This window comes from Lathyrus oleraceus, chromosome 1 (assembly GCF_024323335.1).
Source record: "Lathyrus oleraceus cultivar Zhongwan6 chromosome 1, CAAS_Psat_ZW6_1.0, whole genome shotgun sequence".
Lineage (NCBI taxonomy): Eukaryota > Viridiplantae > Streptophyta > Magnoliopsida > Fabales > Fabaceae > Lathyrus > Lathyrus oleraceus.
In genome coordinates this window covers 392,858,600-392,879,902 of record NC_066579.1, presented here as the reverse complement: position 1 = coordinate 392,879,902, position 21,303 = coordinate 392,858,600, and positions in this window count along the sequence as shown.

Sequence of the window (21,303 nt, the reverse complement as noted above, 5' to 3'; positions counted from 1 at the left end):
TGAAATGAATGATGAGCTTCCAAGTTTCAAATGGATTTTTTATGAACATGAAAGTTGTTCATATGGCGACTGTTGTTAAAACTTGAATGGAGGCGCCAATTGGATTGGCTAGGGCAGGTGCCCTAGCCAATCCAATTGGCGCCTATGTGTAGGTTTTAAGAGGAGGCGCCAACTCAATTGGCGACTCCCTCATAAAATGCCTTTTTTGTCTTATAAATAGATGCGTTGTGTGACCAATTGTTCCACAACTCATATAATCATTTGGCTATCATGTTTGGTGTTCGTCGCCGATACGGTAAGGTGATTTATGCGAGAGACAAACCTCAATTGCTGATGCTGTTTTGGAACATCACGACGTTAGATCAACTGAAGAGGGAGCTAGTTCGATGGTTAGACGGGAAAATACCAGAAGGGGAAAAAATCAGAAGTATTGAGAGACTTGACAGTATCTTTGGTTGGGTGCGAATGAAGACTGATAAGGATGCTAGGGAAATGATGTTCGGTCGAGACGACATTAATTTGATTGTTGTAATCAGTTAGAATTATTTATGTTTTCAGATGTTTTGTACTGATGTTGGTTATGAAACTCGTTGTAACAAGAACTTAATGATATATAATGATTGATTGTTACAGAAATACAATGTTACAAAAAACTTAAGATCTAGATACAATGTTACAAAAAGCTTAAGATCTAGATGATGCTCCTTGATTGGGACAGTTGTTTTTGTTGTGTCCTGGTTGACGACAGATACTACATAATCTTATCATTTTATCTGTGGAATCCATCTCTGTTCTGATACGTGTGCTGTTTGGCATTCTTTTCTTCTTTCTACGCATCTCTTCATTGTGCCAAATAATATCTCCTTCATATGGAGGCCAGTAATCCTCCATTGGTAGTACTGAAAAGCTTTGACTATATACATTCATGATGGTGTTGGCCTTGTACACATCAGATAAATGGGTGTAAGGGTCTTGACGAGTATAAGCGCATGCTGCAATGACATGGGAGCAAGGTATGCGGAAGGCCTGAAATTTTCCACAATCGCACCAACTTCTGTGTAGTCTAACAGCGTAGGCTAAATTTGGTCTCCCCTCGTTGTTGCCCATTGTTTCCTGGACGCTGAAATTTTGTCTATGACGGTCAAACACTGTTACAGCGTGTGTCGTAGCTTTAATGCTCTCCTGTTTCATGACCTTCATGCAACACTCACTGAATACTTGTCCGGACATTAACACTGCACTCCATCTTTCACCTCTGGTTGCGAACATAGAAGCCAACCTATAATAGGTTGATCTTACCAAGGTGGTTATCGGCAGATTTCGAATTCCTTTGAAAACCCCGTTCATGCATTCCACAATGTTTGTTGTCATGTGGCCCCATCGACAACCACCGTCAAATGCTCTTGTCCACTGCTCTACTGGGATGTTATTTATCCATCTCCCCGCGTCTTCATTAGACAGTCGAATTTCATCACGATAATATTGAAATGACGGTTGAGTTAAAGCATACCCAGCATTCACCACCTTCTTACGAAGATTCTTATCTTTTATAGCACGCATGAAATTTTGTGCAATGTGTCTGATACAGTAGACATGTGTAGAAGGAGGATCATGCCATCCGTTGTCATGGTTGTTGTGGGCACTTTCAATGGCAGCAAGTCTATCAGAAATCAAACATAGATTGGCTTGTGGAGCGACATGCGTTCTGAGATGTCGAAGAAAGAAACCCCATCCACCAGCCGTTTCACCTTCAACAAGAGCAAAGGCAATGGGAAATACATTGTTGTTACCGTCTTGTGCAACCGCCATGAGCAAAGTACCCTTGTATTTTCCGTATAACCAAGTGCCATCAATTTGCAAGAGAGGTTTGCAGAAAGAGAAACCTTTGATGCACGGGTCAAATGCCCAAAAGAGACGGTGAAATATTCTATTACCTGTAGCACAGGTTCCGTCTGGCATCATTGTTGGCACTGTCTCCATAATTGCCACAGTTCCTGGGACATAAGTTTTTAGTGCCCATAAAAACCGTGGTTAATTCCTTGAATGAATCCTCCCAGTTGCCGAAAACCTGTTCAACAGCCCTTGTCCTCGCAATCCATGCTTTCTTGTAAGATGGAGTATAATTATATGTTGTTCGGATATGGGATATAATTATACTCACCTTCACTGATGGGTCTTTATTTACCAATGGCAAAATGTCTTGACATATCAAAGTTGTGCTCAGTTTACGGTGATCTTGTTCAACGTTAGTTGCAACGCAACTGTGCGGTGGGTCTATTGAAGCGATCTCCCAAGAGTCATTTTTCTTCTTGTAAGATGCAGCCAAATGAAACTTACAAAGCATGTTACGACATTCGATAACATACCTTCTAGAATCAGTGTGTTTCATTGTAAAGTCAGCAAAGTTGTTCATGTGGAATTTTTTGATTGCCAACACACATTCTTCTTTGGTACGAAACATGTCTCCCACCTTTAATTCGCCTACTGGTCTCGGATACGGATTATAGAAGACACTGTCGGATGTTTCATCGTCGTGAAGATCCATATTTGTCATATGTTGAGGAGGATTGTAGGCATGACTAGGAGGTATTGGTGGTGGTTGAGCATCATCTTCATCGTCGTTGTTCAACATGTGATCAACCTGTATCTCGGTCTCCTCTTCTTCTTCATCAACAACGTCGACTTCTACTTCTGCTTCTGGGTTGAGTTCATCTGACCATTGTGCATCATTTGCAGCATCTTCACCAGCTGCATCTTGATCGGTTAGTTGAGACTGTTGAGACGGTATACATGGTTGTAGAGTAATGTACAACTCGATACAATCCATGCCTGAATGTTCATGACTAAGAAACATGTTTTCAACATCTTCATGATCTCGTACCTTAAGGGGGAAAAACTTGCATTGACCATTCTCAAAAAATATAGGATTTTGATATGTGATCTTTGACACAATACCTGATCCTATAAAGGATTGTATTCTTTTTTTCAAATGCAAAAAGGTTGCATTTCTCTTGATCGTGATTCTAATGGTATCAGTGTTTCTAAAACAAAAACCATGAAGCTCAGACTCAAAAGTTTCACCGTTGCAGTGAATGTTGACACTGTATAATGATGAAGATGACATTTTGGAGATGAAAACTATTTTGCAAGTGCAGATGAATGTGAGTGAAGTGTCTTGGATGTTGATAGTAAGACACTTAAATAGATGGTATCAGTGTCTCACATGCTAGCTAGTTCTGAGATGATGTGTCGGACATTGAAGCTACTCTGAGATAATGTGTCAAGCATGCAAGCCAGTTCTGAGATGATGTGTCTGTCATGCAAGACAGTGTGAGTTGATGTGTCAAGCACGCTACCTAGTCATGAGATGATGTGTCTGTCATGCAAGTCAGTGTGAGCTGATGTGTCAAGCATGCTAGCTAGTCATGAGATGATATGTCTGTCATGCAAGACAATGTGAGTTGATGTGTCAACCATGCAAGCTATCAACAAGTGACTCTTCAGCATGCAGGAGACCGGACAGTCACGTGTCTGACATGTAAGCTAGGTCTTAGATGATGTGTCAGTCATGCAAGACAGTCTGAGTTGATGTGTCAACCATGCAAGCTATCAAGAAGCTAGTCATTAGCATGCAGGAGACAAGACAGACACGTGTCAGACATGTAACATAGTCAGAGATGATGTGTCAATCTAGCAAGACATCCACAAGTGAGTTGTTCAGCATGCAGGAGACAAGAATGCCACGTGTCAGACATGCAGATGGTGTCGCCAATTGGTTTGGCGCCTACACTTAAGGCTTGTACATGGTCGCCAATTCAAGTGGCGACCCCATGGAGTCAGTCCTCGAAACCAAGCATTCAGAACTAGCCTTGCATGCATGTACCTATGGTATCGCCAATTTGAATGGGGCCCCCTCTTTAGGATTGTACATGGTCGCCAAATGAGGTGGAGACACCATGCAAACACAATTTTTTATGCTCTCATCCATTTGCCTATAAATTCATCCACTCCTTCAACAATTCTTCCACACCAACATTCTCACTACTTCATCTACAATACTTCTTTTACAATTTCATCTTCAACAACATCTTCCAATTTCATCTACACTAACTCCCCAACAATATGTCTTTACTCACAATGGGCGAAGCACACAGAGGAACAGTTGCAAACATCGCAACATACGTAAGTTTTTTCTTATACTAATTTTTTATGTTTCATCTCCACCAACCCCATTTTATTTTGAAATACCAACTTAGTCAAATGTTATATTATTTCTATTATAGGATGTATCAAGGTTTCGAACTCGAGTCCACGAATTTGTCCTAATGGACCCGATGATTCAACCTTATGTTGAACTCGCCGGTTTTGGTCACATTAGCAAGATTATGTCTTGGTCTATAGATAACAAGTTCATTCTAGCCTTATGCGAAAGATGGAGGCCAGAGACACACACATTTTGGTTTCCAACCGGTGAGTGTACTGTGACGTTAGAAGACGTCTACATGCTTTTAGGACTACGAATTGAAGGCAAAGCTGTTAATGGTAAGACCAACTATGCAAATTCAATTTGCATGGAGCTTTTAGACACTGATTTGTTAGATGATAATGCTAGAGGTCAAGGTATACTACTCTCACGCCTAAAGTCATGTTATAATAGTTTATATTTAGATGAGCATTCTACCGAAGATGCTCGAATAATCAAAACTAGGTGTTACATTATGTTGTTACTAGGATCCTTTTTATTTCCCGAAGGTAGTGGTTCTAGCATGCATATTATGTACTTACCTTTACTTAGACATATAGATAGAATAGGTAGTTACAGTTGGGGATCCGCATGTCTAGCCTATCTCTATAGTTCGTTGTGCAAAATCTCCCAGAAAGACACATCTACATTTTCTGGATGTGCTGTTTTACTACAAGCATGGGGATGGTCAAGACTACCGTCTCTAGCACCGGTCAATAACAACCCTTTCACTTTTCCATATGCAAAAAAGTAAGTTGTTTAAATTGATATATCTTTACTTACTTCCTTACAGTTTAGTACCTATAACTAATTTATTTTAACTTTTTGGTGTAGATGGTCGGCACGTGGTATGAGTTACAGCAGATGTCCGAGACACTGTATTACTCAGTATCGCAACCTGTTGGATCACCTTCGACCGACAGACATAAGCAAAATAACTTCATTAATTCGTCATATTATGTTGACTTTTCCTACATTCATTTAAATCCTATCTTCTTTAACATTTCAGTTCATTTGGCGTCCATACCTTAATCTGGATCATGAGCATGAGGTCAACCCTGAAGACGCAGCCGTATGGACAGCATGCACACCGATAATACGGTTCACAACAATGGAGATGCACAACACCGATCGTGTGAAGCTGCAGTTCGGTATGGTCCAAGAATATCCCAGATCCCCCAGCTAGCCTTGGAGAATGGCATATGCGTAAAGTGAACGACCAATGGAACTTCAACCCTTGGCAAACCTTCGCAAGATCGGAGTGTCGCAAGTGGAAGCACCGTCATGACCATGTATTAACTGACGCTGTAACAACCCATTTTTTTTAGTATTGAATTATTATACTATTATTATTATAATTTTAGTTTAATTATGTGGAGTGTTAATTAATTAATTGGTGTATTAATTCATTATCTAGTGGATATGAGAAATAATTAAATAATTGAATTAATTAATTAACTTGGTTGCATAGTGAGTGGTTAATTATTTAAATTTAAATAGAGGTATTTAAATATTAGGTATTATTGGGCCTAGTGATTAAATTAGATGATTTAAGCCCAACTAGAATACTATTATAAATAGTAAGAGGTGAGGGGAGTGAGAATTAGAATTCACTTGAGCACTGAAGGCAATAGAGAAAGAGGAGAGGAAAAGTAAAGAGGAGTCAGGGTTTCCATCAGATTTACAAGGTAAGGGGGGAAATCCTTATCATTGTGGGTTAGTCTGATTGGGTTAATGGGTAGGAACATGATTTAGGTTGAAATCCTTAATTGGCATGGTTTTGGAATTATTAGGTCTTGATAAATACTCTTGAATTGTGATAATTAAATTATGCTAAAACTGTGAATGAATATATAATTGGATGAGTCATAATTTTCTGAACGTGTAGCTTTTTACGGAATCGAAATCGGAGGTCCGGAAGTCCTCCAACGGTGAAAAATGCGGGGAAATCTGCATTCTGTTCGTGTTAGCGCAGGAACAACTTTCTGTCTTGCGTTAACCGGTTAACCCAGGGCGTTAACCGGTTAACACTGTTACGATAGTGAGAAAATTGAATTCTGTCTTGCGTTAACCGGTTAACCCAGGGCGTTAACCGGTTAACACTGTTAAAAATTGCCAAGAAGCGCATTCTGTTTTGCGTTAACCGATTAACCCAGGGTGTTAACCGGTTAACACTGTTTGAAAAGTGAAAAATTGATATTTAAATGTTGTGTGCGTTTTGGAATGAAATCTATGTGTACATATTTGATGATTGGCCTATATTGGTGAATAATATATTGTATGAATGTGTATGTATACCATTATTGAATTGTGAATGATTTATGCGTATGGATGTGTATATGTAATCGTAATTGATGTGTTGTGATGAATGTGTATATGTACCAATTGTGAGTCATGGTGATATGTGGGATGTTAAGACGGTATATAGATGGTCTTAATTGCATATGTGTTGGTATGTGTGCATTCATTCATAGCATGGTTGACTTCATTGTGGAAGTGGTTAAGCGGTGATCCTTCATTGGAAACAGACGTAGCAGACGTTAATCCTTAATTGGGATTAGGCGTAGTATTTAAACGGTGATCCTTCATTGGAAACAGACGTAGCAGACGTTAATCCTTAATTGGGATTAGGCGTAGTATTTAAACGGTGATCCTTCATTGGAAACAGACGTAGCAGACGTTAATCCTTAATTGGGATTAGGCGTAGTATTAAGCGGTGATCCTTCATTGGAAACAGACGTAGGGCTTTGGTCTTGTCCGGATCGGAAGCGTGGCTTAGATTCTAGATATTGAATCGGAAAGCGGTGAAACTTTGAGTTCACATTGAGGTACCACATGCATGGAGTCACATTGTCTTGCATGGAGTCGTCTATAGTTATGTGATTATTGAATGCATGTATTGATGTGAATGCGATGTACGTTTGAAATATGTGAGATGATTGTTGGTTAATATTATTGACGTGATTATACCAAGTGTGATGAATTCTTAAATTGTGTTTTAATTCATTGTGCCTTATTATGCTATTTCATAATGATTTGAATTCTCACCCTTTCTGTTTGAATGTTACCTTTACATGGGTATCGTGCAGATACTACAGAGTAGTATTGTTGGAGTAGGTGGACGGTAGCTTGCTCAAGAATAGCTGAAGAGTTTCCGTATTTAGTTTGAATTTAGGTAATGAGTCAATGCTCTGGTCATGTAACACTGGGTAGATTAGTGGTATTGAACTCATATCTTATTTGATATGCTTTATGTCATTAATTGTTTTATCTGAATTTGAAGTGATTATTGAGAGATGATCATGGTATGGGACATGGATCATATTATGAATTACATGAGTATTCTTTATTTTCCGCTGCGAACGCATATTGCTTGAATATTCATGTTGAGTGAAATGTGTTATTTTGAATGACCAGGTGTATTGTTGGTTTTTGAAAGTTTTAAGTTTCGAAAACGTCGATGTGACGCCCTTTTCTTTATATGCGTGCTTATTTACTCTGATTATATGCTAAATAATTTGGGGTAGGAAAAGGGGTGTTACAGACGCAGTCATGCCAAATGAGGTAAAACCAAGTCGTACTTATATGGCTTGGTACAGATCGGTTGGATTTCAATTCATCGCCGATGATATGTACCTCTACGACCCACGCCAGACAAGTTACACACAAGAAGGATCAACATCTAACCCCCAACAACATTCTCAGCCCGGTTACTCACAACCACCTATCCGTCAAACTTTCTGTTCCACAAACACACAAACATACAACCAAAACATGTCATTCACCCAACCCCAATACCAAGAGCATCCCCCATACCACCACCAACAAATGGACCATCAACCTCAGACCGAACATCGCTTCGCACCCACACCATCATCCTACCAAAGTCGCCTTAGCCAAAACACTAACCGCCCCTCCTCCTACCGTAGCCAAGAACCCCAAACATCACAATACCAAAACATCCCACAACCATATCTCTTCCAAACACCCCAACAACCTTTCCAACCTTTCCTAGACCCATCATTGACACCCATGTCTCCCTTCAACCGTCCCGGTCGCCCATCCATGAGTCAACCACACCCCAACTTCTCTGGCATGGGTCATGAGCTCAGCTACGTCGGTACACCATCATTGAATACTGAAGACTATGCTGAGTTGGCTGAATACCTCAACGGATCTTCTCCTGTAGGAGGTAATGAAGCTCCTGGACCATCAGATGAACAAACACCGGTGCAGAATCGTCAACGTGGGTTAGGGCCAAGGGTTAGGGTAGCTAGGGGATGTGGGACCGGAGGTCGGTTAGGTGATCCCGGTCATCACCATTAGGATTCTTTGTGTAAACTCCAAATTTTATTAATATCAATTCGTATTATATCAAATTTATCTTTGTGTAAACTCCAAACATTATGTTTCTTTGTCTAAACTCCATTTTGGCAAAATTCACATACACATGTTTTGACAGAAACCCTAATTTTGGGTCAACTTCGCAAGGACCTAACTCACTCATTTTTTATGATTTTGAGGTGGGACAAAGTGAATTGGAAAGTTTGAGATGTCTACTTAAATTGTTATGTTGGACAAAATTTCATAATTCTAAAATAAACACATATGATAATACAAAACATTATAGGTCAGATAACAATTGAAATGTCAAAGAGTCCAAGTTCAGGTGCCCAGACCTTTCTCAAAAAAAATGCAAATGATGCAAAATTTTAGTCCAAATTTATTATCTTGAAAAGATATACAACTTTTATGTTGAAGGTTTTATCATTTGAGGCTTTTATCATTCAAACAGAAGGGCTTGAAGTTGGTCCCTTTTGGCAAAATTCACATACACATGTTTTGACAGAAACCCTAATTTTGGGTCAAGTTCGCAAGGACCTAACTCACTCATTTTTAATTATTTTGAGGTGGGACCAAGTGCATTGGAAAATTTAAGATGTCTACTTCAGTTGTTATGTTGGACAAAATTTCATAACTCTAACAGAAACGCATGCAATAATACAAAACATTATAGGTCAGATAACAATTGAAATGTCAAAGAGTCCAAGTTCAGGTGCCCAGACCTTTCTCAAAAAAATGCAAATGATGCAAAATTTTAGTCCAAATTCATTATCTTGAAAAGATTTATAACTTTTATGTTGAAGGTTTTGTCATTTGAGGCTTTTATCATTCAAACAGAAGGGCTTGAAGTTGGTCCCTTTTGGCAAAATTCACATACACATGTTTTGACAAAAACCCTAATTTTAGGTCAAGTTCGCAAGGACCTAACTCACTCATTTTTAATTATTTTGAGGTGGGACCAAGTGAATTGGAAAATTTAAGATGTCTACTTCAAATGTTATGTTGGTCAAAATTTCATATTTCTAAAAGAAACACATGCAATAATACAAAACATTATAGGTCAGATAACAGTTGAAAAACTCAGAAGTCCAACTTCAACTGCCCATAACTTTCTCATAAAAACTCCAAATGATGCAAACTTTATGTCCAAATTCATTGTCTTGAAAAGATATACAACTTTAATGTTGGAGGTTTTGCCATTTGAGGCTTTTTTAAGGGAATCGCCAATTGAATTGGCGCCTCCTTGCAATTTTTAAGAGGAGTCGCCAATTCAATTGGCGCCTCCTCCTAAAAGTGGGGTAGATTGGGAAATTTTCTGAAAACTAGGGTATTTTGGGAATTTTTTCGAAAAACTGGATTATCTCGGTAAAAAAAACCTGTTTATAATAGCACACGAGCTAGACTTCACCTCTTACATTTTCATTTTGGGAAAGAAAAAACACTTCAAAGTTTCAAAATCCATCAAATCATAAAAACTCATCCATTTTTTACTTGATAATATACAATTTGTTTATATAATTGTATCATTTTTTAGTTTCATATAACCTCGTGTAATCTTCTTAATGGTACATTAGCTCTTTAATAAGATTATGATAGATAAAAGGATGTCTTCCCTACCTTTACTATTAAGAAAGAAACAATGTGAAATTCAAAATTATCATCACCATATTTGTGCAAAAAAAAATAGACATATCTTTAATGTGTTTTATTCTTGGTAAAGGAGGACAAGTCAATTGTTTACTAATATGAGCACCCTCACTAGCAAATTTTTTGGACTGTGAAAGCATAGAATCCAGATAAAATGAATCAACATGCTTATAGATTGATGATGACTGCTTGGTTGAATTATCAACAGGAGTTGATTTAACCTTCTTTGGAACACCTTTAAATTTTACATATTACGTGGTGTTATATCCGTGATTTTTGGATAGGATATCTTACACAACTGCTCTTTGATGTACAACTTTGTATAATAGCAAACTTTCAAAAATATTTTTTGAATCACCTCTCATTCTGCCATAATAGATATATTTGATTTAACATTCTTGATCATGCTGTCATTGTCAAACTAAACCTTTTTCCAGTGCATTTTTACTTCATCCATATGTATAGGTCCGTCAAGTTTCCTCTTCTTGGAAATTGCACAAGCACATAGTAGACCATATATTTTTTTAAGCGTACAACTACACTTTGAGCTATCTTGACTAAATTTCTCTATTTGCACAACTTCGTGATAAATAAAATTCAATCTCGCACGAGAAATATTACCAATCAACTAAAATAAAAAGTCTTGTTTTTAAATTTATGTTCTAATATGATGATACTTTGACCAACGTATGTGTGTATATCATTGTGTTGTAGTACAATCATAGTGTTCATTACTTCCCAAGTCTAGTATTTGTAGTTTCAACATAATTCAAAAAATATGGATATTTTTCACATACACTTTTGAAATGGATGGCATAATCAATATATGACTCATCTTTAGATGAATTAGTTAGAACATTCCATGCTTTCATTACGGATTCCAGTATTTGTTTAGATTTCATAATTTTCCCATCTTCATCATTGATTTATTTGTTTATCATCATTCCCTTAATTTGTGATCTCATATTTGTTATACCGACACAGTAAAACATGTGAAGTAGAAAATATATATGCAACATAATTCATCAGAGAAGCATTGTGATCAGTTACAGTCACATGTGGCGTATTTTTTATTCTTTCAACAAACTTCATCACATTTCTAGAGCATAAGTAAACATTATCCTCTTTTTCACATTCCAAACAAGAAAAGTCAATTGAATATGTCATCTCTATAGAACTAATACCAACAATTTCAAATAAAGGTAGTATGTATTTGTTGGTCTTATATGTGGAATCAATATATTACTATGAAAAATGTGTTAAAAAACTTGATAGATTCTAGATGCCTACAAAAATATCTCAAACAGATTTTCCATCATGTATAGTCTATACCTAGAAACATAACCATGTTCACCCAACTGTTTCAACAATTGTTGCATTTATGATCTTGGACCATTTTATTGCCTCGTTGTTTTTCTGTTGGGCCATTTAAGCTTGCTTAATATTTGATACTCTATCATGCCTCTTTTGTTTCAAAGTTGTGAGTATGTTTTGGTAAGAATCATGTCCATTGTCATCTCATCAATAATTTTATTCTCATCACAATATAAACGAATAACAATATAATGATTTGCTAACTTGCAATCTAATCAATGATTATGTACATCATACAACATATTAAGTTTCTAACATTTTTGGTTGTATAGTACCCGTGCAACTTAAAAGGACATCTACATTGAAGGTAAATTATGATATAAAATGTATCGAAAACAAAAAAATTCTCTTAAGTTAATCCTTACGAATGGACATGATCAGTGATAGAATGGTACCTCTTGTGGTGATTAATCGTTGATGTAGAATTCATAGAACGGTCGCAAGTCGCCATGAATATAATGCCTTCAATCTCATTGATAGTTTCTACAAATGAAGACTTTGAGAGAGAGAGAGAGAGAGAGAGAGAGAGAGAAAGAGAAATGCAACTAAGGTTTCACAAAATAAATTTTATGGTGCAACAAATACTTCAGCATAATTGTTCTATTTATAGAACCTCTTGTGTGGATTGCAAGCAAAACAAGTCCACTAAGCGCATTGTACCTTATGGTGTACTATATTTCACTTAAGTGCATTGTATCTTACGGTGTTTCATATTTTACTTTAGTACATTTTACCTTACGGTTCTCCTTATTTCACTTTAAGTACATTGTACCTTGCGATGTTCTATATTGCACTTATATACACTGATGATAATATGTCAGTGCATTAATTCGATATAATAAACGAATCAAAACAAGTTAAAGAGGAGCAAAAATGAAGAAAAAAGACTAAAGAATGAACAAAAAATAGCTAAGTGTGAAGATATAGGACTTAGTGAAAAATTAGGTTAAAATGGGAGCAAAAGCGTGCGACTACTGGAATAATCACGCACAACATGGCGTACGCGATAGGGATGTATAAGCTGCATCGCGTGCGCGATGCAGGTCATCACGCGTGCATGATGTCCCATTTTTCTGGGATTTTCTGACGTGTTCTGGTCCATTCTGAAGGCTTGTTAAAGGGGATTTTGTCACTTTTTCAAGGGTTACGAAATTTGGCACAACAAGTACGAGTTTTGCAGCACCATACGGGATTTTTTTAGAGCATTTGAAGCCATTGGAGGTCAATCCTTCAAAGTTTAGGTTGTGTTTTGAATTATGAATAGCTAAATCTCTCTAGGTTAGGTTGTGTTTGATGAACCTATTTCAATATTGTTGGGACATATGTTTGATTTGATGTTGCATGAGTACTTTGACTTCTAATTCTACTCAATTGCTTCTTGTTTGTAATGCTTTTTATGTGATATGCTATTTTAATCTAATTTTGGGTACATAGGGAATACTGACCATTAGTCTATGTGTTAGACCTAGGGAAATTGTTGTGCTTACGCTGGTTGAATAAGGATAGGATACCCCGAGTAATGACTAGTGAATTAACGCTTTGTTGCATTGCCTAATCCTGCTTACGCTGGTGGACTAGGGATAGAAAACTCCGAGTAGTGATTAGTGAGCTATATCGTAAGATATTGGTTATAGTGGTTTTCTTAATTCATCATGGGATTATAATGTCAATATCAGTCATGTAATGCATCAAACATCAACAATAGAAAAATAGGGAATTCTATACATAACCTATCCCCTTTCATAATTATGTTTGAACACTTTGTTTTATTTTTGCATTTGAAGTTGAACCTGTTGGTGTAAGCCTAAAGGCTAATACTTTTGGTACTTGTATCGAATTATTTATTAATAATAAAAGGTTTTTTCTTTATTATGTTTGTTTAATAAAGTCCCTAGAATAGATAGTCCATTTAATGTATCAAGTGTGACTTAATCATGAGATCCCATTAAATATAAGGACACTATTCTTAAAGTATCCGTAGTCGAGCTTTGTTGTGAAGTGGGATAACATTAAAGCATTAGGACTATTATATATATAGACTGATGATCACATCTCATGGATCATGGATAAGGAGTTATCAAGTTTTAAACATAGGTATGAATATTAGGAGTAATATTTATACTGGATTGACCCGCTATGAGAATATTATATAGAATGTTATGAAAAGTGACATAAGTTATTCTCATGGTGATAGTGGTGTATACCACCCTTCAACCTGAAACCACTATGGACCCTAGATGTAGAGTCGAATGCCTTATTGCTGATCAAACGTTCTCCGTAACTGGATGATCATAAAGACAGTTGATGGGTACTCCACGAAGCATGCTAAGGGACATGAGTGACCTAGATGGAATTTGCCCATCCCGCGTAACAGGATAAATGTCTAAGGGCCCAATATTGAACTGGACAAGGATTACACGGTCTATACCTTGTGTTCAATATAGATATAAGGGTAAAAGGATAATTGTACACATAAGTATTATCACAAAAGGATTTGTCATATCACATGACATTTTCGTGTCTTGGGTAGCAGTGATGTGTTGCTAGATACCGCTCACTGTTTATTATGTTAAATACGTGATTTAATATAATTACCAATGTCGTGAGAACCTATATGGTCACACACAAAAGGACGGATTGATGAGAGATAGAGTAAATAAGGAACACCGTAAGGTACAATACACTTAAGTGAATTGTAGAACATCGTAAGGTACGATTCACTTAGGTAGAATACGAAATATGGTAAGGTACCACACGCTTAAGTGATTTTGGTATATCATAAGATATGGGCCACATACACTTAAGTGGGCTTTTTAGCTTGCAGCCCACAGAAGTGGTTCTATAAATAGAACCCTTGTGCAGAAGCATTTGTTCAGCTGAAAAATTTCGTTTCCCTCTCTCTCTCTCTCTCTCTCTCACTCAAAGCCTTCATTCGTAGCAGCTAGCACTGAGACTGAAGGATTCCGTTCGTGTGGACTGAGTAGAGGCGTTGTCATCATTCAACGTTCGTGATCACTCCTTCGATCTGCATCAAGGGTTTCAATCTCCACAAGAGGTAACGATTTTATCATTGATCATGCTCATTCGTAAGGATCACTAAAGGAGAAAATTTTAATTTCAGCTGCTTTTTGGATCACTATTTTCCTTCTGACCCCCCCTCCCCCCCAATTTAGTATTTTCTATGCATTGCACAATTTTGTCTTGTTAAATAGTAGTACCTATGGATTTGATATTTTTATTACTAGGACATTATCGGCACACTTGCCGCGAAGTCATCAAGTTTTTGGCGCCTTTATCGGGGAGTGTTGATATTTCAACAAGGCAACGCTACTACAACGTTTTGTTTTTAGTTTTTTATTTTCTTATTAATAATAATGCTATTGAGGTATTTCATGTTTGTGTATGTGCAACTCAGGATCGACATTGACACTGTTTGATCCAGAAATCGAAAGAACTGCACATGCTACCAGGAGATCGGTTAGAGAGGTAACTTTAGCTCGAATGATCTTAGTAGAAGATCAACCACTGATTTCTTCGGACACTGAGGACTAGATTGAATGTGTGAGAAACACAAGAAAGGGGGGGTGCATTGTATTATAAAAACAAAAGTTGTTTCTTAACTCAAGAACACCACTCAAATGTTAATAACAAAGAGATAAAAACACAAGTTTTTTTATCATGGTTCGCTTGAAACTCAAAGCTACTCCAGTCCATCCTCCAATGTGATTTTTCCTTATACACAAGAAATTAATCCACTATAATCAATTGATTATAAGAATCACAAAGAATAACCTTCTTTGTATTCTCAAGGATCTGACTATACCCTAGTCTCCTTAAGGAATCACAAAGAACAACTTTCTTTGTCTTCTCAAGGATCCGACTATACCCTAGTCTCCTTAAGGAGTATCAAACAAATAATTTGAATAATATTTTGCATGTTACAAGTTGCTTCTACACAAGAATATTTTACACAAATGAATTACAAACACTTAAAGAACAACTGTGTACAAAATTGATAACTTTTCACAAAGAAATAGACTTGTCAAATTATTGTAGTGCTTCAGCTTTTTCTTCAAGTCTCCAAGTCCCACTTATATAGCATAAGAAAAGAGACTGTTGGAAGGAAAAATGGGGATACCAAATAGAGCGACTGTCCATTGTTGGATAGGTGAAAGGAGTGATACTACGTATTGTCTTTCACCCAAAAATTCAATGACAGGTGTGATGTATAGTATTGTCCTTGCCCATGATATCAGGTAGTGGAAATAATATTTGATTTGTACTATGTACTATTTGATCACATATCCATTTGATATTATCTTCAAGTGCATTGGCTTCTGATGAAAGTTGATGAAGCATGAAATTAAGAAACAGACAATTGAATTCAGAAACTTCAGGATCTTCAGTCAGAACCTTGCCAACGTTAGCAGTCTGGCTTGAGACCTTCAACGTCTTCAGAATCTTCAGTCAAAACCTTGATAACCTCAACGTCTGGCTTGAGATCTTAAGAATCTTCCTTTAAGTAAAAAAACTTCAGAAGCTTGCCATTCTTCAGAAGCTTGATGATCAGAGTCGCGTCTAGAAGCAGAAGTGGAGAGAATGTTGCAGCAACAACCTAACGTCTCTTCAAAAACTTCTCAGGAGTGAATCAACACAGAATCAGAAAAAATATTGCAGCAACAACTTGATATCTCTCTGAACTTCTCATGATAAGCACAGAAGCGAAAATTGGAATACAAGGTTCAAAAACTGATGACGTTGCACGTCATATACTTAGAATCAGAACTAGTTGTTAAATCTACACAATAACAAACCATTAAGGTACCAAAAAATTTCTCACACAAATACAACATTGTTATCATCAAAACTCAAGGTATAAATGCAGAACAAAATGTTGTTCTAACAGAGATCATTATGGAAGCCGTACCACCACCCAATATGGGGGATTATTGCAAAAGGACTGATGAAGGACAGGTTTCGAGAGGGTTTGTATCGGAAAACACAACTAACTTTGATATTAAAAATTATGTGCTTTAAGGTCTAAGAGACAATACTTTCAACGAGAATGCAATTAGAGATCCATGGGAGTATCTTACTCGCTTCTACGAAACAACTTCGATGTGCAGACCAATTGACGTCACAGTGTAGCGGGGTATTCGTTACCATTAAAGATATTGACTAAATCCAAGGTAAATCATACAAGTCGAGTCGCCACCGCACTTCTATTTATCCAAAGGAATGGTTAGAAAGCGAACAAAAACCTAATAGTTTTATCGAATCAAAAACTAGTAAAAGAGAGTCAGAGATCTGGGTAAGGGGGTTGGTTATGTAATGGGAAGGTGTTAGGCACCCAAAACATCCTAGGTACTCCTAGGGAGCCCTTTTCATACTTGTTGCAAGGTTGTCGTTTTGTGAAAGTTTATTTGTGCAAACATGATTGAAGAGATGAGAAGAGAATATACAAGTTATTTACATTTTTGTGTTTGGATGGATAAACCCATTGCCTACGTACCATCTTAAAAAAGATTAGGATCAAAACCTCGTAGTTCGGGGTAAAAATCTCAAAATGAGTTGGTGAATTGATTGGTCCAAAAGCCTTAAGGTCTTTTGTTATCAAAGGGAGAAAACTCAACCTAAAACCACAAATCCACCATGTGAGGATAGCTTCAACATGCTAGTGAGGGGTTAACCCTATAATAAGCATGGAAGACTCATTGTCCATCACTAAGGATATAGGTGAGTATTACATCTACCACAAAGATAACTCAAACCTAATAACTAAAGGTTATGAAAGAGTTTGGATTAGAAGGTGGCCATTGAAACCACAAAAACACATTTGAATGGGTTATATTTACCAATTAGAAGTATATACAAAATGGTCAAAGTGGACTTAAAGATTCAATTCAAAATAAGTGTTATGAAAAGAAAGTTTGAAAATCAAAAGCATAAGGCTTAGGTTTCTAATGTTGAAAACAAGTGTTAGATGTTTGCACAAAAGCTTTGGCTTGGGTTAGAGTGGAGAGAAGAAGAAAAAGGGCTAAGTCCTAAGCAATGCAAAAAGGTGAGGGAAGAGAAACAAAACCACAACGGAGTTCCTCTCTTGAGATCATATTGATGATCCAAGTAGCTCCCATCCTTTGGAATAAGCAAGCAAGCAATAAACTCAAGCAATCAACAATCAAATGAACTCTTGGAAAGACTCCTCAATGTATCTTAGATCTCTCTCTCTCTTAGAAGCTCATGGTAATGGTTCCTCAATTAAGCTCAAGTTGAAACTCCTAGCACAAGAAAACACACATCAAAAGGTTCTATAATACAATCAAAGAATGGACAAGAGGGAGTTTAGAATATGGTCCTTCCAATGTTCATCTTCAAGCTTAAGCATTCTAAAGGCTCAATGCCTAGTTGCTCTTTGACTTTTTATAGCACTCTAAAGGCCCAACGCCTAGTTGCTCTTTGACTCCAAATTTGCATAGGGAAAGTCCTAAGATCTAAGTCCATTTTGTCCATTTCCTTGCATTTGGTTCACAACAATCAAAACAAAACACAAACACAATAGTATATACACAATTATGTGCTCAAGTGAGCAAAAGGCAAATGCCATTAACATAAACATGTGCTCAAGTGAGAAAAGGGAAAAGCAAATGGATAATATGTACAAGAATGGTAAATTGCATAAAAGTAAAGTGCATAAGGTAAATGTTAATTGTTAGTGGTCAATAGTTAGTGTGCCATAAGGCAAAATTTAGCTCTATGTTAAACAATCGTAATTGGACTTATGTAGAAGTCACAACTATCTGAGGTCGGTCAATAATAATGTAGGCAACAACACAAGTTAGAAGTCTTGATTAGTGAACCAAGTTCCAACAACTTGCCATGCGAAAAAGAAGAAGAGAATTGATCTTGTATTGGTTTAAGTCTTTTGCATGATTTAGGAAACAACCTATCCTTAATACAAAGCCATTCACTTGATCAATTGATCAAGATGAATTAGATTTGAATCAAAGAAGATTAAGTCTCCTTAATCAATGACAACTTATCAACCTTCAACTCATTGATCAAAAAGAAAAAAGGAAGAAGAAGAAGGAGATGAAGAATGGATAAGGAAATGGAAAGATCAAAATGCATAAGGTGAAATAAAATGTACCAACCCATGTGTGTTGACCAAATGACATTGAAAGTCAAAGTCAAACAATGAGAAATCAGAAATGGGATGAAGATTGGAGGTTAAACAATAAACAAAATATTTTTGGCAATTTTAATGTTAAAATAAACTTGAATTAAAAATAAAAGAAAAGGTCAAACTTCAAAATCACTTCAAATCAACCTTGAAAGGTCCAAGTGATTTATCCCAAGTTCAACAAGGTCAAACAAAGTTTGACAAAAAATTTCAGCATTTTTAAAAGTCAGAAACTATTTTTAATCAATTAAAAATGAATAAAAAAAAACCTAATTGAACTAAAATCTCAAATAAATCTCAAATCAATTAAAAAATTGATGAGAATTTTTTTCATAGATCCATCATCATTCAAATAGGTTAGGAAAATATTTTTGTATTTTTTGGATATCAAAAACTATTTAAAATGAATTAAAAATAACCAGAAAAGAGAAAATTCACAAAAAATATCAAATGATAAAATAAAAAATATTAAAAATCAAAATCAGAAACTAGAATTTATTTGGAGAAGAATGCAATTGGTCCCATATTTTTTGGATTTAAAATGAAGAAGATATGAATTTTTGAAAATAATGGAAATAAAAGAAATAAAATCAGAAAATAAGAAAATGCTAAAAATCCTGGCACGTTAGATCTCCTTTCATTAAATGACGTGGATGATTTGAAGGCAGTGGTATGCGCGCGCATCATAGGACTAAGTCAGCTGAGTCACACAATGCATTAAAATAAGTCATAACAACCGATGGCCACGATTAGATCTGGAAAATACATCCAACGATCCAGATTGGATCTGGCAATGGGAAGGCCACCGGAGCCACCTTCTTCTCCGATGAGAAGCCAGAATCCGGTGACATTTGCAGGTTTTCAAACCTTCATCATTTTGCACGATCCTTATATCAAAATAAAGCTGGGGTGATGTACATCACCCCTGTAACCTTGAATCACACTCAAGATTCCTATAGAGTAAGAAATCCGAGATGGAAGATTCAGGTATGAAAAATGCAGTTCAATAAAACACAAAATTGAAGCTACCACTAGCTTGCCTCTCAAGTGAGGACTTCAAAAAACACAATGGTCAGGCAAATAGATCAAAGAGTAATGAGTTTCGAAGAGAAAACCAGTTGATGATCAACCTTGGATTCTGGAAATTTGAGCTTGCTTCCTTTGGTAAAACAGAAGATTAATGGAGTAAAGGATGAAGGTCTAGAAGCTTTATATCCAAAGATTCAACCAGATGTAGTTGAATTTTAGATCTGAAAAATTTGAAGAAAAGTGAAATAGCTTCTTTGGTGAGAGGTTAGGTTTTCAGTTCTGCAGCATTTCAGGTTGATTCATGGATCAAATTTGAATGGAGTGAGGTCCTATTTATAGATGGAATGGCAAGGAGAGTGTGATTCAATCCGTGTGCATGAAATTGGACATTCATTGCATGGGCTTGCATGATCATGCAAAAGGCCCAAATTCAATGCCAAATGCAATCTGAAATCATACCAAAGTGAAATGGACGTGTAATCTGAATGGTAATTGCTTGTGCATGGAATTTTGAAGTGTTATGCATAATTGAACTAAAAACTTCTCCTCTTCGAAAATACCATTTGCCAAATCCAAACATGATCATGTGAGTAATGGTTGGAAAGGTTTTGATGTAAGGAACAATTGTTATGTTGGGCAAAAATCCATTTGAAGTGTGGAAATTGGTGAAATTGGAGTTTAAAGTGCAAGGTGCAAAACATGTAAAGGCAAAGTTTCTAAATTTGGCCAATGTTCAAGCCCTTCTGTTTTGATTATGCAAGCCTCAAATGGAAAAACCTCCAACATCAAAGTTGTAGATCTTTTCAAGACAATCAAAATGGACTTAAATTTTGAATCATTTGGATTTTTGATGAAAGAGTTATGGGCACTTGAAGTTGGACTTTTTTGCCTTTCAATGCATTTGGTCCAAAGTGACCTATAATGTCTTACATTATCACATGTATTTCCTTTGAGATTTTGAAATTTTGTTCAACATAACATTTTAAGTAGAAATCTTAAGATTTCCAATTCATTTGATCCCACCTCAAAATCATAAAAAATGAATGAGTTATGTCCTTGGGAAGTTGACCCAAAATTAGGGTTTCAGTCAAAATGACCTATAATGTCTTGGAATGGGAGATGCCCTTCCAAGCTTCAAATCAATTTTTGATGAACATGAAATTTGTTCATATTATCCTTAAGAACATTTTTTCTTTTGGGATCATCTCCATTTGACTAACACATAACAAGTTAGGTCTTAGTGCATTTCAAAATAGTCAGATGAATTGACTGATCAACTTCTCAAGTCCATGACTCATATTTTGATGAATTGATGATTGAGGACACTCAAATAAGTTCAAATATGCATGAAATGATGAATTAAGAACTTCCCTTGATTGTATTTGACCATGGGCTGAGGTTGCTTCAAGAACAAGGCATTGTGGATGATCAGATGAACTAGGGTTTCCTTGGGGAACAAACCTCAAACCCTTTGACTAGCTTTAAT